Below are 12,460 nucleotides of genomic sequence, written 5' to 3' on the forward strand. Positions count from 1 at the left end.
GCTTACGCGGTTATAGCTGAGTTTACACCAGCACATTAGTCTTTCTTCCTTTTCGCTGTTTGACGCCAATTAGAGATTCCAAGTGTAGCCAGGTATTTCTCCACCTGGTCTTTTCAACGGATTGGCTTCCTCCGAGGAGTGTTTTCATCCATTCGGACGATAATTCTCAAAGGGGTGGCGTTTGAAAAAAAAACATTTCAGATATTATTTAAAATTGTATATGAAAATATCGATTTTTTTGTAATTTCACACTAAGTGTGCTCTTTAAGTATTTCGTATTATACAAGTATATAATTATGTACATATGTAAGTATTTAATTTCTTGAACATATAAAAATGTATTTTTTGCGAATGCGTCGAATACGTGATTAAAATACAAAATTAGGCAGCAAGAATATAAAAAAAGGTATTTCCTACAACAGGTGCTCGACAAAAATAAATATAAAAAATATTTTAAAAATTTTCAAAACCACAAGTCTGAAGTTCCGCGTAAATTTCCTGGAAAATTTTGTGCAAGTGCTTCCCAAAATTTAATGTTTATGCTTTTTACAATCTATATGCGACTGATACTAGTATATTTATAGAAGTATGTATATTTAAGCATATTTATAAGTACTCACATAATGCCATTTATTTAATAATTCATTAAACGACTCTCATTGGCTTCACAGCTAAGCACAGCTCGAGCTCAAGGTTATGTGACCATTCTCGCTGTGTTTATCTTTTGTTGTTGTGATTATAAAAGAAAACTCGTATTTTTTATTATTCTTTTATCAATTAAAAAAATAGAAATATTTAAAATGTTCTTGCAGAACACGATTATTTATGAGCGTCAACATCGACTCTGCACGAGACAAAAATTTATGCAAACTTTTATGGAACCACTTATATAAATGATCATACATACTACATACATACACATCCATATGTATGCTACATGTGAGCTTAGCGCATATGTACATTATCACACCATTTCTCATATGAAACTCATGACGCAGTTGCACACGTGAATGCACACACCGGTGAATGGCGAAAAGACAAATAATACAGTAATTAATGCATGGCATGAAGTTGCCAGTAGGAAAAATTGAACGTATGCTACTTAATTTTGATTTGTTAGTAATTAATGGGTTTTACTACTTAACAATCCAAACAGAGTTCTTCTTCTTTACTGGCGTAGACACTGCTTACACGATTATAGCCGAGTTAACAACAGTCGTGTCTTCTTTTTGCAACGTAGCGCCAGGACCTTCTCCACCTGGTCTTTGCAACGGAGTGGAGGTCTTCCTCTTCCTCCGCTTCCCCCCGCGGGTACTGCGTCGAATACTTTCAGGACTGGAGAATTTTCGTCCATTCGTAGGACATAACCTAGCCAGCGCAGCCGCTGTCTCTTGATTCGCTAAACTATGTCTATATCTCATACGAATGCGGTTGCCAATGCGCAAAAGACCATAAATCTTTCGCAGAAAATTTCTCCCGAAAACTCCTAAGGCCGACTCATCAGATGTTGTCATCGTCCCTGCCTCTGCACCGTACATATAGCAGGACGGCAATGATGAGTGACTTGTTACTTGAGTTAGGTTTTTGTTCGTCGAGAGAGAACTACTTCTCAATTGCCTACTCCGTCCAAAGTAGCACCTATTGGTAAGAGTTATTCTGCTGTTGAATTGGATTTAGAGACTGACATTGTTGTTGCTGTTAATGCTGGTTCCTAATTAGACAAAAATATCTACAACTTCAAGGTTATGACTGTCAACAGTGACGTAGGAGCCGAGTGCGACGACTGTCTGATGACAGGACAATTTCGCCTTGCCCTCGTTCACTGCCAGACCCATCTGCTTCGCTTCCTTATCCAATTTGGAGAAATCAGAACTATCGGCGCGGATGTTATGGCCAATGATATCAATATCATCGGCGTACGCCAGTAGCTGTACACTCTTACAGAAGATTGTACCTGCTCGATTAAGTTCTGCAGCTCGAATTATTTTCTCCAAGAGCAGATTGAAGAAATCGCACGAAAGGGAGCCGCCTTGTCTGAAACCTCGCTTGGTATCGAACGGCTCGGAGAGGTCCTCCCCGATTATGACGGAGCTTTTGCTATTGCTTAACGTCAGTTTACACAGCCACATTAGTTTTGCGAGGATACCAAATTCAGACAACGCGGCATAAAGGAAGCTCCTCTTCATGCTGTCGAAAGCAGATTTGAAATCGACGAAGAGGTGGTGTGTGTCGATTCTCTTCTCACGGGTCTTTTTCAAGATTTGGATAAAGCCACACTGATAAGGTCCAATCAATTTGTTGATGGTGGGCTTTAATCTTTTACACAACATGCTCGATAGAACCTTATATGCGATGTTTAGGAGACATCTCATGGTAGTTGGCGCAGATTGTGGGGTCTCTCTTTTTGTGGATTACTCATTCGACAAATAAAATAAGTGGTTACTTATATGACCTTGAACGATTACTCCCTTGCTGATCCCTAATATTTGTATTTTTAATTCAAACTCAGAAGCACGCTGCGTTTTTACGACTCATCATTTAAAATCCCTTCACGCGTATGAACACACTTTCCTCCTGACTTTGCATACCATATTTCCATCATCAACATTACAATTTGTTGTCCTGCAAATTGCGCTTTAATGTCACCGCCTGCAATTAGCGATCAAATGAGATGTCAAATTATTAATTATAACGACAAAAAAAGGAAAAGCTGCAAGAAATATGCAAAGCCAACCGGATCGCAATCATTTCGTGCATAGCGTGATCGGTTTATTTGAGTTGTACAAACACATATCGTGACATTATAACCAGAAATATTAGATGCAAAGCGACGATAGCGACATATATTTATCCAGCTGCCAAGAAATGTTCAGACCTTGAATAAGAGTGTGTGGAACTTAAGTAATTTTCTTTTTTTGCAGTCTGTCTGTAGATTGTCATTTTGCATTTAGCAATGCAATTATTAGTTGTAACATGTAACAAATGAATTGTGCATTGTATTAGCTGCTAAAAGCATATTTCCCAGTATATCTATATGTACAATTTCTTTCACACAATAAACTAAATTACTTTAGCAAACATCATAAAAGCCAAATGTACAGCCCTGACTCGTTAGAATGTTGTAAGCTAAGTCTGGCAAGGTTCTTTATAGGAATACAGATTATTTCGTTTTAATAACTTAGTGAGAGTTAAGCGATTGACAGAAAAACAAGTTCTTGATACGAACCGTTATGATTCTACGAGAGTGTTAGACGAACATTTTGCTCCGAGGTATTAATTACACAGCTTAAATTGGACAGAGAGTTTAAAATTTCTGGTACGCTTCAAGGGGTTACATGGGTTTCCTCGAATAAAAAACTTTTTTTTAAACAATCTTTCACATATAAAAAATTAAATATTTTATTATAATTTTTTATTGTTACGAACATACGCTGTTAATAAAGAAATTCTGAAATTTTTGGAAAAAAATTTTAAACTTGGCCATTGCGACCGCATTTCCGGTGACTCCTCGAAAAAAGATGCCCTGCATTGGCAGTATTGCTCCATACAGGATCATTCAAAGTAAAAAAATGCGTGTTTTAGATAAAATCTTAATTTAAAACTTGGGCGAAGAAAAAAAACTGAAATTTTTCAGACATTCTTCCAAAAAAAATTAAAATTTCAGTGAAAATTTCCCGATTTTGTTTTTCAAATAATTGTAATCGAAAAAAAATCCTTCATTCAAGTTTTTAAGAAATGTGTATCAAAGGCCTGTGTAAAATTTCATGAAGATCGGTTGAGTAGTTCTCGAGAAGTCTTGCCAACCGACTACAAAAACTAAAAATATTTATTTTTTTATATGAGAAAAAAAGAGCTGGAAAAAATGCTATTTTTTACCCAAGCAACCCCTTAATTAAGAATAAAGAAGAAAGCTAAAAAATACAAATACAAAAAATAAAATATTTGCACAAATATATAATCACATGTACTTATTCATAGGAATATTATACTTCCAAATTTTCAACATATTTTCTACGGTTCGCTAAACACGTATTAATTTGCATGATCTATCGCAAGTAAAATAACAAAAAATATCTCAGAAAATTCCCTGTTGTATAACAATTAGGCGCAAAGAAAACGCTAATGAAAATTTTCCTTAAAAAAATTAAATACGAGCAATTAAACAAAAACAATAAAAAATGTTAATTTTGGCAAAACCGAAGCATACATACATACATATATCCTTCATAGGCCCTCTTTTTACGGTAGAAACGGTTTAAAAAACCTTTATCGTGATTTGGTCGATCAGTTTGAATGACAGCTATTTGCTATAGTAGTTCGATCTGAACAAATATATTCACAGATTTACAGCGCTACCTTGGATAACAATTCGTGTTAAATTTAGTGAAGATACTTTGTCAAATAAAATAGGTTTCCATACAAGCACTTGATTTCGATCGATCATTTTTGAATGACAGCTTTAAGCAGCTTCTTTGGCAGATAAGGACATGTGTATCGCGTATATACAGACAGTCGGACTGAGCGACTAACATGGCTTACAATAACCTTTTAAGTTCTCTCTAATATCATTAGATCATTGCTGAGGAAAAGTGAGGTTAGACGACTAGTTCATCAAGCTGATCACTTCTATATTTTATAGGGACTCCAACATTTCCTTCTGTGAATTACACACTTGGTGGCATTTAAAATAATAGCAGCCTAACCTCACTTTTTCTTTACAATGATTTGGCGTAGTCGAAAAAGTATTATCGTATTTTTTCATTAGATGTCATTGCAGTCGTATATCTCCAGTGCTACCAATCACATCGTGTCGTACCATATAGTATTGGAAAGGTGAGATTAAATTAGGGGAAGTCGAAAAAAAGTTACAGCTGTTCAAAAATTAATGAAAATAATGAAGAAATTCGCTACATTTTGAAATTTTTGTACTCGTATAATATAAGGCTTTTTCGACTACTCCATATAATGATATCAGAAAGAACTTAAAAAGTTATTGTAAACATCTTTTTTACTATACTCATACACGATTTAAAGAAAATCTTAATCAAACACTCTAATACACCATTATTTTCTTTTTAAATACTAGTTTGAGGCTTTCATTAGGTATTTTGCAGCTTTTCTATATTCTCTGTATTAACTATTTTCGATTTTTAAATACTTTTTTATGTTATTATTTTTTCTGAGTTTTTTTACACTAATCTTGATATCAAATAACATTGATTAATATTAAATAACATTCATGTTTTTTAAATTAAATTAACTGTTAAGAATTTGTTTATGTCAGCTTTCTGAAACACTCCAGATATCAATGTCGCACTTGACGTTTTATCGGCAATTGTAGGTATATTGCGCGCTTAATTTCCGTTATCTCTGTATTATTGTGCTCTGAAAGTGCTCATGTACTCCTAATATTAGTTTAGGAGTAATATATCATGATGTCATAGATGTACTACTTGACTATAAAATATAAAATTGACATTTCATTATGAATTTTAATGGAAAAGTAAATGATTACACTGTGTTAAATTAATAAATATGTACATATATATGTCTGTTGAGAGGTACGCATAATGGTTATAATTGGCATAAACATTGTTATGGAAGACACGTCTAATAACTAACATAATACATAGTGTGACGCATTCCTCTTTGGTAGATGTAGATGATTCACAGATTATAATGCTATCGGCGACTGACAGATATGCTTTATAAGGGGACCCTTTGGAGATAATAAGCCTTGCTAAATAATGCTGGTTATACATTATGCGAGCCTATAATGTGTAGCCAGCATTCTTCAGCGAGGGTTACTACTGCAAAAAGTTCCCTCATAAAGCATATCTATAACGTGCAACCAGCGTTCTTATCATGCTTTTGAATATTTTTCATAAAAAAAAACTCAACTTTAGCGCCACTTTGTCCTTGTGTTTATCAACACACGTCCTTGTATATTTTATCATCGCAAAACGTTTCAATTGTTTGTCAATTTCATCGAAAGTTCAAAAATTAAGTAAATTTGCTTACACTCAACAATCACTGCTCCTCTGGTTTGACGACATTACGCTGGAGTGCCTCTCATATTAAATGTGCTCTTGGCCAGAATTTGAGCGGAAATTCACAAGTGGCTGCGTTTAAGGGCCTTGAAGATTTCCACTAAATATTGTTTGCAAATTTAAACAAATTGATTAGAGAACTTTCTGAAGTTACTGTTATCAACCTATATTTATTATTTGCATGAAAAAGTCACAAATTATATATGAAAGCGTTTGAGGGTCAATAGAGTTGTATATTTTAGATAAAATACCCTTTCTTATGAAGCTTTAAGTGAAAGTTACAATTTTTACTTGATTTCCGTATATTTTGAAAGCTTTGGTTATAAAAACTTTTAGAAACTACAGTTTGTCTTCGAAATCAGTTACTCGACTTGAATGCAAATTTTTAGAAATAAAGAAATGGAGTTTAAAAGAGGCCTAACCACCGTCGAAAGCACAGAAAGCTTTCTTGTGATTTTTTTTCAAACACGGATTAGACGAAATTAAATACTCTTGACTTGAAGACAAACATTTCTCTCGTCTGTGCTTTTTCTTCAAATTCCGAATACGCCAAAAGCTTTTTTGTGCTTTCTCTTCAAATACAGATTAGACGAAATTAAATACTCTTGACTTGAAGCCCAACCTTTTTTTCAGAAAAATTTTAAAATTAAAGAAAGGAAGTTTAAAAGAGTTCGATAAAATTAGACTAACCCCATCGAAAGCACCGAAAGCTTTTTTGTGATTGCTCTTCAAATACAGATTAGTTGAAATTAAATACTCTCGTTTAGAAAAAAACTGAAGAAAGCTTTTTAGAAACCAAAGAAAAGTTGTAGCTTTTACATGACTAAAAGCTCTAGAAACAAAAATATGAAATTAAAGGTAAAAGGCAAGTATTTTCTCAATTATACATACATACATACTAAAAGGGAAATTTTTAACGCTAAAAATGAAAGTTCGTAGAGCGCGCAAAAATATGACGAATCAGCATCAAAAGTACAAAAAGCTTTTGGGATACAAAAGCTTCTCTTCAAATACAGTTTCAATAAATTAAGTAACTCGTGATTAGAAAATCTTGAATTTTATTTCCTTTTTAGTATTTTCATTATGATCAGTCAAGAACTGTGTAAATTAAAGCACTGAATATAATTGCTTATGATTCGGAAAGCTTTTAATAAAGCTCCACTGTTCCTTTTTACACTTTTTCGTTCAAGTACTGTATAAATTAGTTTATATCGACTTCAGATGTTTATAGAAGCGTGTTTTCTAAGCACTCTCTTCTCACTTCTCTTCTGAATAAAATTAAGCAGTTTACTTAAAAATTAGCCACTGTGCAAAGATAACATTTCACATATATTTTGTTGTAAATTTTTCAAAAACAAAACAAAAAAAGTACACAAAAAATAGAAACAAATTTTATTATTTTATAAGTGTTCGGAAATAAAACAAAAATATTAATTAATATAGAGCATAGACTACAACGCAAAGTTAAAGTAAACGCAGAGAGAGAGCACAAATTTCATTATCAGAATCGTAGGAGAGTTTTGTGTTTTCAGAATGTATGAAAAATTTACACAAACAAATCTTAAGAGTTAGTGAGCGATTATTGTCAATTTTATGAAATATAAACAAATACAATAAAATACTTATGACTGTAGTACTTGCTCCTTACTTACATACAAGTACATACTTACATACAGATGTACAAACGTACATGCATAGTTAAATATTTCCCAGGCATGGGCGATCGACCGAGCAACATTTGGATTGTATTTTAAAAATGTATACGGTAACTTCAGATCAGTTCGACATTTGATTTCGACCGGTAAACAACAAACAGACAGACAAATAAAAATGTAGAAATACAATTTTCACAAAACAATTAAATAATTGTTGCCCTGATAATCAAAATGAAATAAATCTATAAATAACAAAAAAAAATTAAAATAGCGCACACACACACATATGTATTTGTAATTAAAATAATACTGCGTGAATGCGTTAATCGCAGGAATAATCAGTCAGCGTATGCAAGTGATAATAGGTGACCGCGCCAATCGTTCGCAATTAACCGTTTGACCGTTTTTGGAGTTCGCGCAAAAAAAGTGATAAGCGCGTGCATCGCAAGTGCAACTCTGTTTGCAAACTTGTAAATTAATGAAATAAGTGCGGTCATAGTGCGCGAAGGGCTCACTGACTGTGTATATGGGAATATGGAAAGCGTTGCCACAGTCCTTGATTAATGATTATTATAATATTAGCTGTGTTTGTGTTCTAACCGCATTTAATTGCGGTGTGGATCAATCTTTTTATGCTCAGCTATTTCAAGAAGGGGGTTCACTTGACTGCATTTTTTCTAGGATTTTTTTTATGTGAAAACGTGACTTAAATATACTGTATGTGTAAATATATACATATGTTCTGCACTGATTTATATTTGTATGGTTTAGTTTTTCACAGAAATTGTGAAATGTAATAGTTTAACAATTATTTACTGCGTAAATTTTCAAATTTTATTTCAATAATTGCTAAAATATGAATTAAAATGGAATTAATTTAATAAATTAAAAATTTTAAATAATTAATAAGAATTTAAATAACTTTTTCAATTGTAAATATTGCGTATTTAAATACATTTTTTTAGAAATCTATTAAACATTTTTTTTTTTATTAAAGATTTCCTACAAAAAATTAAAATTCTTTTATAGAATAGTATAAGATTAATTTTCTTTTAGCTTCCCAAATGTTTTTTTTTCGTCAAACTCATCAAAAAATCTTGCTTTTATGTAAATAAAATATTTTTCCCAAACAAAAATAAAATTAATTTGAATTATGTTTTAAATAATAAGAAATTAAATAATGAATAAAACTTTAAATAATTTTATTTATTTTCGAACATTGTAGAATTAAATAAAAATTTAAAAACATATTACAAAATGGTCAAAAATCCTTATCAATTAAATAAATATTGTTAAAAAAATTAAAACTGCTTTAAAGAGTAGTATAAAATAATTTTTTTAGCTCTATGTAAGTGTTTTATAAATAAAATATTTTTCTTAAAAAACAAAACAAAATAAAATAAATTATTAAATTATATTTTAAAATATAAATTTATCAAAATTTTTTTTCTTTTAAAAAATTCTTTTTTCTTTTAAAAAATATTTTTGAGAAAAAATTAAAATTTTGTTATTGAATAGCATACAATAAACTTTATTTTAGCTCTACGATCACCAAATTCATCAAAAATCCGTTTTTGTGTAAACAAAACATTTTTGTTAAAAAATTTAAATTAATAAATTTACATACATATGTATGTATGTATTGTATACATATATGATTAATATGATATTTATTTTTTAGCTTTGCGTATATTATATCAGTAAAAATCTAAAAAAAAAATTTCAAATTCAACTCAAATTCTTTTTTTAAAGATAATATTTTTAATAAAAGATAAATTAAATGATGTTAATTTATAAAAAAAATATATAAAATTAAATTTTTTAAACTTCACAAATATTTTCTATACGAAATTAAAATTATATCTTAGCTTCTCAAATATTTTTTCACAAAAAAATTTAAAAAAATTCTTTTTTTAAAAAAGTATCTCTAATAAAAAAAATAATATATATACACACATATGTACATATACAAAATAATAAAAAATATTTTTTTTAACTTGTCAAATATTTTTTCACAAAGAAGTTAAACAAAAGTACTTTTTGTAAAAAAATATTTTTATTAAAAAAAATTAAACAAAAATTCCTATTTTTAGATAAAATATTTTAAAAAATAAATAAAATTAAACGATTTTAAATATGTTCTCTTTATGAAATTTATACTTTTAGCTTCTCGAATATTAAAACAAAAAAAAATTGTTAAATCATATTTTTAAATAAAATATTTTTAATTAAAAAAATTAAAATATATATACAAAATAATATACAGTTTTTTTAAGCTTCTCGAGTATTTTTTCACTAACAAATTAAAACAACATTCCTTATTTTAAATAAAAAATATTTAATGAAATTAAATTGTAGATTATAGAAAAATATTAAATATTTTGTTTTTAATTTCATAAGTTTCAAAAAATTATTTAAAATTCCACAAAAATGACTTGAAATAAACTTATTTATTTTGAAACTTTTTTTTTAATACATTACTGTAAATAATTAAAGCAATTAAAATACAATTACTACTGTTAAGAATATTTTCTTATTAGAATTTTCTTAACTAGTTTCAATATTTGCCCCCTATACTTCCAACGATATTTCCCATTAAAAAAAAAAAAAATTAAATACACAGTATACATACATACATACACAAGCTTCGACGCTATAGAAATATGAGGAAGTACAAAATTTGTGTGCGATATTTATCTCTTCTGACGCAGGCGCAAACATTTACGTTACAAATTAACGAAACATTTAGTTTCAACAATATTGTACTTTTACATGTGAATGTCTAAAGTCTCACAACTCGAAATCGCGATTTTTCAGTGGGTGCATGTTTTTGCAAAAGCAAATAATGCAAGATATTTGCACCTTTAGTCGACGTCAAAAGATGTGCGAGCGAGCACTTTTTAATCATTTACAAATATCTGATCTTATTGCTGAATACGAGTACTAGCTTCATAAACTCTAGTCATAAACTCTAGTGTGTAGTGTATACTCAGCTTTAGCACTGTTTGAAATACAATGAGAATCACTGGAGTGCATTGCTCGCAAACAAGTTGTGAAATTATTTGCAACAATTAAGAGTTATGTACTATGTAAAATTAATTGGTAATAAATGGTTATGAGTATAGTTTGTAAATAGTCTAAAGGGTTAATAACAAACTCTGATTTGACTACTATTAAATTATTTGAAATATTGAAATCGGTATTTATATCCTGAATAGGGTATATTATGTTTGTAACACCGAGTAGGAATCATGGGTGACTCTATAATATATATGTACATATATGTATTTAAGTATATAAATACACTATGTAAAGCAGCGTCGCTATTAGAGGCCAAATACCATTGTAGTCTATTTGTCCCGTCCAGCAGTTTGTACATACGAGAACTACTACCACAGTTTTTGATATATCGATCTCAAATTTTGCACACATCTTTTTCGCTATAGAAGCTTTTCATTTCTTGGCACCATCAATATCGCTCCACTATATGATATAGCTGCCATATACACTGATCGATCCAAATCAAGTTCTACTATGGAAAACTTTTTTATTTGCAAGGCAACCCCGCAAATTTCGAACAAATTGGTCATACCGGTCTAATATAGCATAAAGCTGCCATACTAACTGACCAATCAAAATAAATATAAAAAAATACAAATTTCACGGTATTTTTTTCTTTTAAAATAGTTATAATAAAAAAAAAAATAATCTTTCGTCCAAGTCTTTAAGATTTGTATCTCAAAGACCTGTGTATATTTTCATGAAGGTCGGTAGCACTCGAGAAGTCTTGCCAACCGACTTCAAAAACACAGTTTCGAGAAAAACGCTTTTAAAGGCGGCGCACTTAGACTAGCCAACCTCAAGAGAATAAGTTCTAAAGGCTGTATCTCTGAAACTATTACTTGGATAAACTTGAAAATTTAGAACATTACTCTAGAGGTGTTGTCGAATTTAATAAGACAAAAAAATTGATTTTTTGAAACCTGTAAACCCATATAACTCCTTATGACATAAGATATGCACCTGTGAAGAGTACTCGTATTATAGCTTTGGTGCCACCAAAGTTGACAATTTCTCTTGTTTTAATTTTATTAAAACTAACTTTCGTTGTTCTAAAATATTTTTTAGACTATACCTTATACATACTTTTTTTTTAAACAATAATTGGGATGCCTGTCCTCTCATCTGCACTTAAATTGATTTGGTTTCAAATGAAATATGATTACAAGCTGAGAACCATTACCAAAGCTACGACTTGAAAACTGAAAGCGAATCGTCACTTTGTAGTACTCGTTCTTTACAGCTTAAATAAGCTGAAGCCGATAGCAACGTACCGTTATTGATTTACAAAGCATTAATAGCAAATCGTAAATCCAAATCAATTAATTGCGCTTATGTTAAAACAACTTCAACTTCAGATTCAACCGTTAATACTCAATTGCATGTATGCATTTATTTATCGCATGCTACTAAAAAGTCATTATTCATATAAAAGATTTATTTGTTATAGTATTAGTGCTCGGTACCAACTTTCATTTTTTTTAAATATTCATTAGCTAAGGCAAAGTACCTAATGCAATTAGAAATATGTACATAATTATACATCTATATATTTAATTGTATTATATTAATAATTGCAATTTAGATCTTCTCCTCTAAATCAACTTCATTTCATATCCAGTTAATGCGAATTTGTGCATATGCATATAAATATTGTATAAAAATAACCTGTCAATCTCGCTTACATATCTGTTT

General features: G+C 30.3%; 1 protein-coding gene across 5 annotated transcripts in view; it reads left to right on the forward strand.

Moving 5' to 3' along the window:
• The window catches only part of LOC120771420 (trehalase), a 43,631-nt gene that overhangs the window by 12,724 nt on the left and 18,447 nt on the right, over window positions 1-12,460 (forward strand). Inside the window, exon 1 of one of the 5 annotated variants that reach the window (XM_040099406.1) lies at window positions 7,864-7,882. The exons of the other annotated variants lie outside the window; for them this stretch is intronic. The gene's annotated coding sequence lies outside the window, so the exon portion shown is untranslated. Of the gene's footprint in view, window positions 1-7,863; window positions 7,883-12,460 lie in introns of those variants that run through there. 5 annotated transcript variants of the gene reach the window in all.

The sequence above is a fragment of the Bactrocera tryoni genome, chromosome 3 (assembly GCF_016617805.1).
Source record: "Bactrocera tryoni isolate S06 chromosome 3, CSIRO_BtryS06_freeze2, whole genome shotgun sequence".
Taxonomy (NCBI): Eukaryota; Metazoa; Arthropoda; class Insecta; order Diptera; family Tephritidae; genus Bactrocera; species Bactrocera tryoni.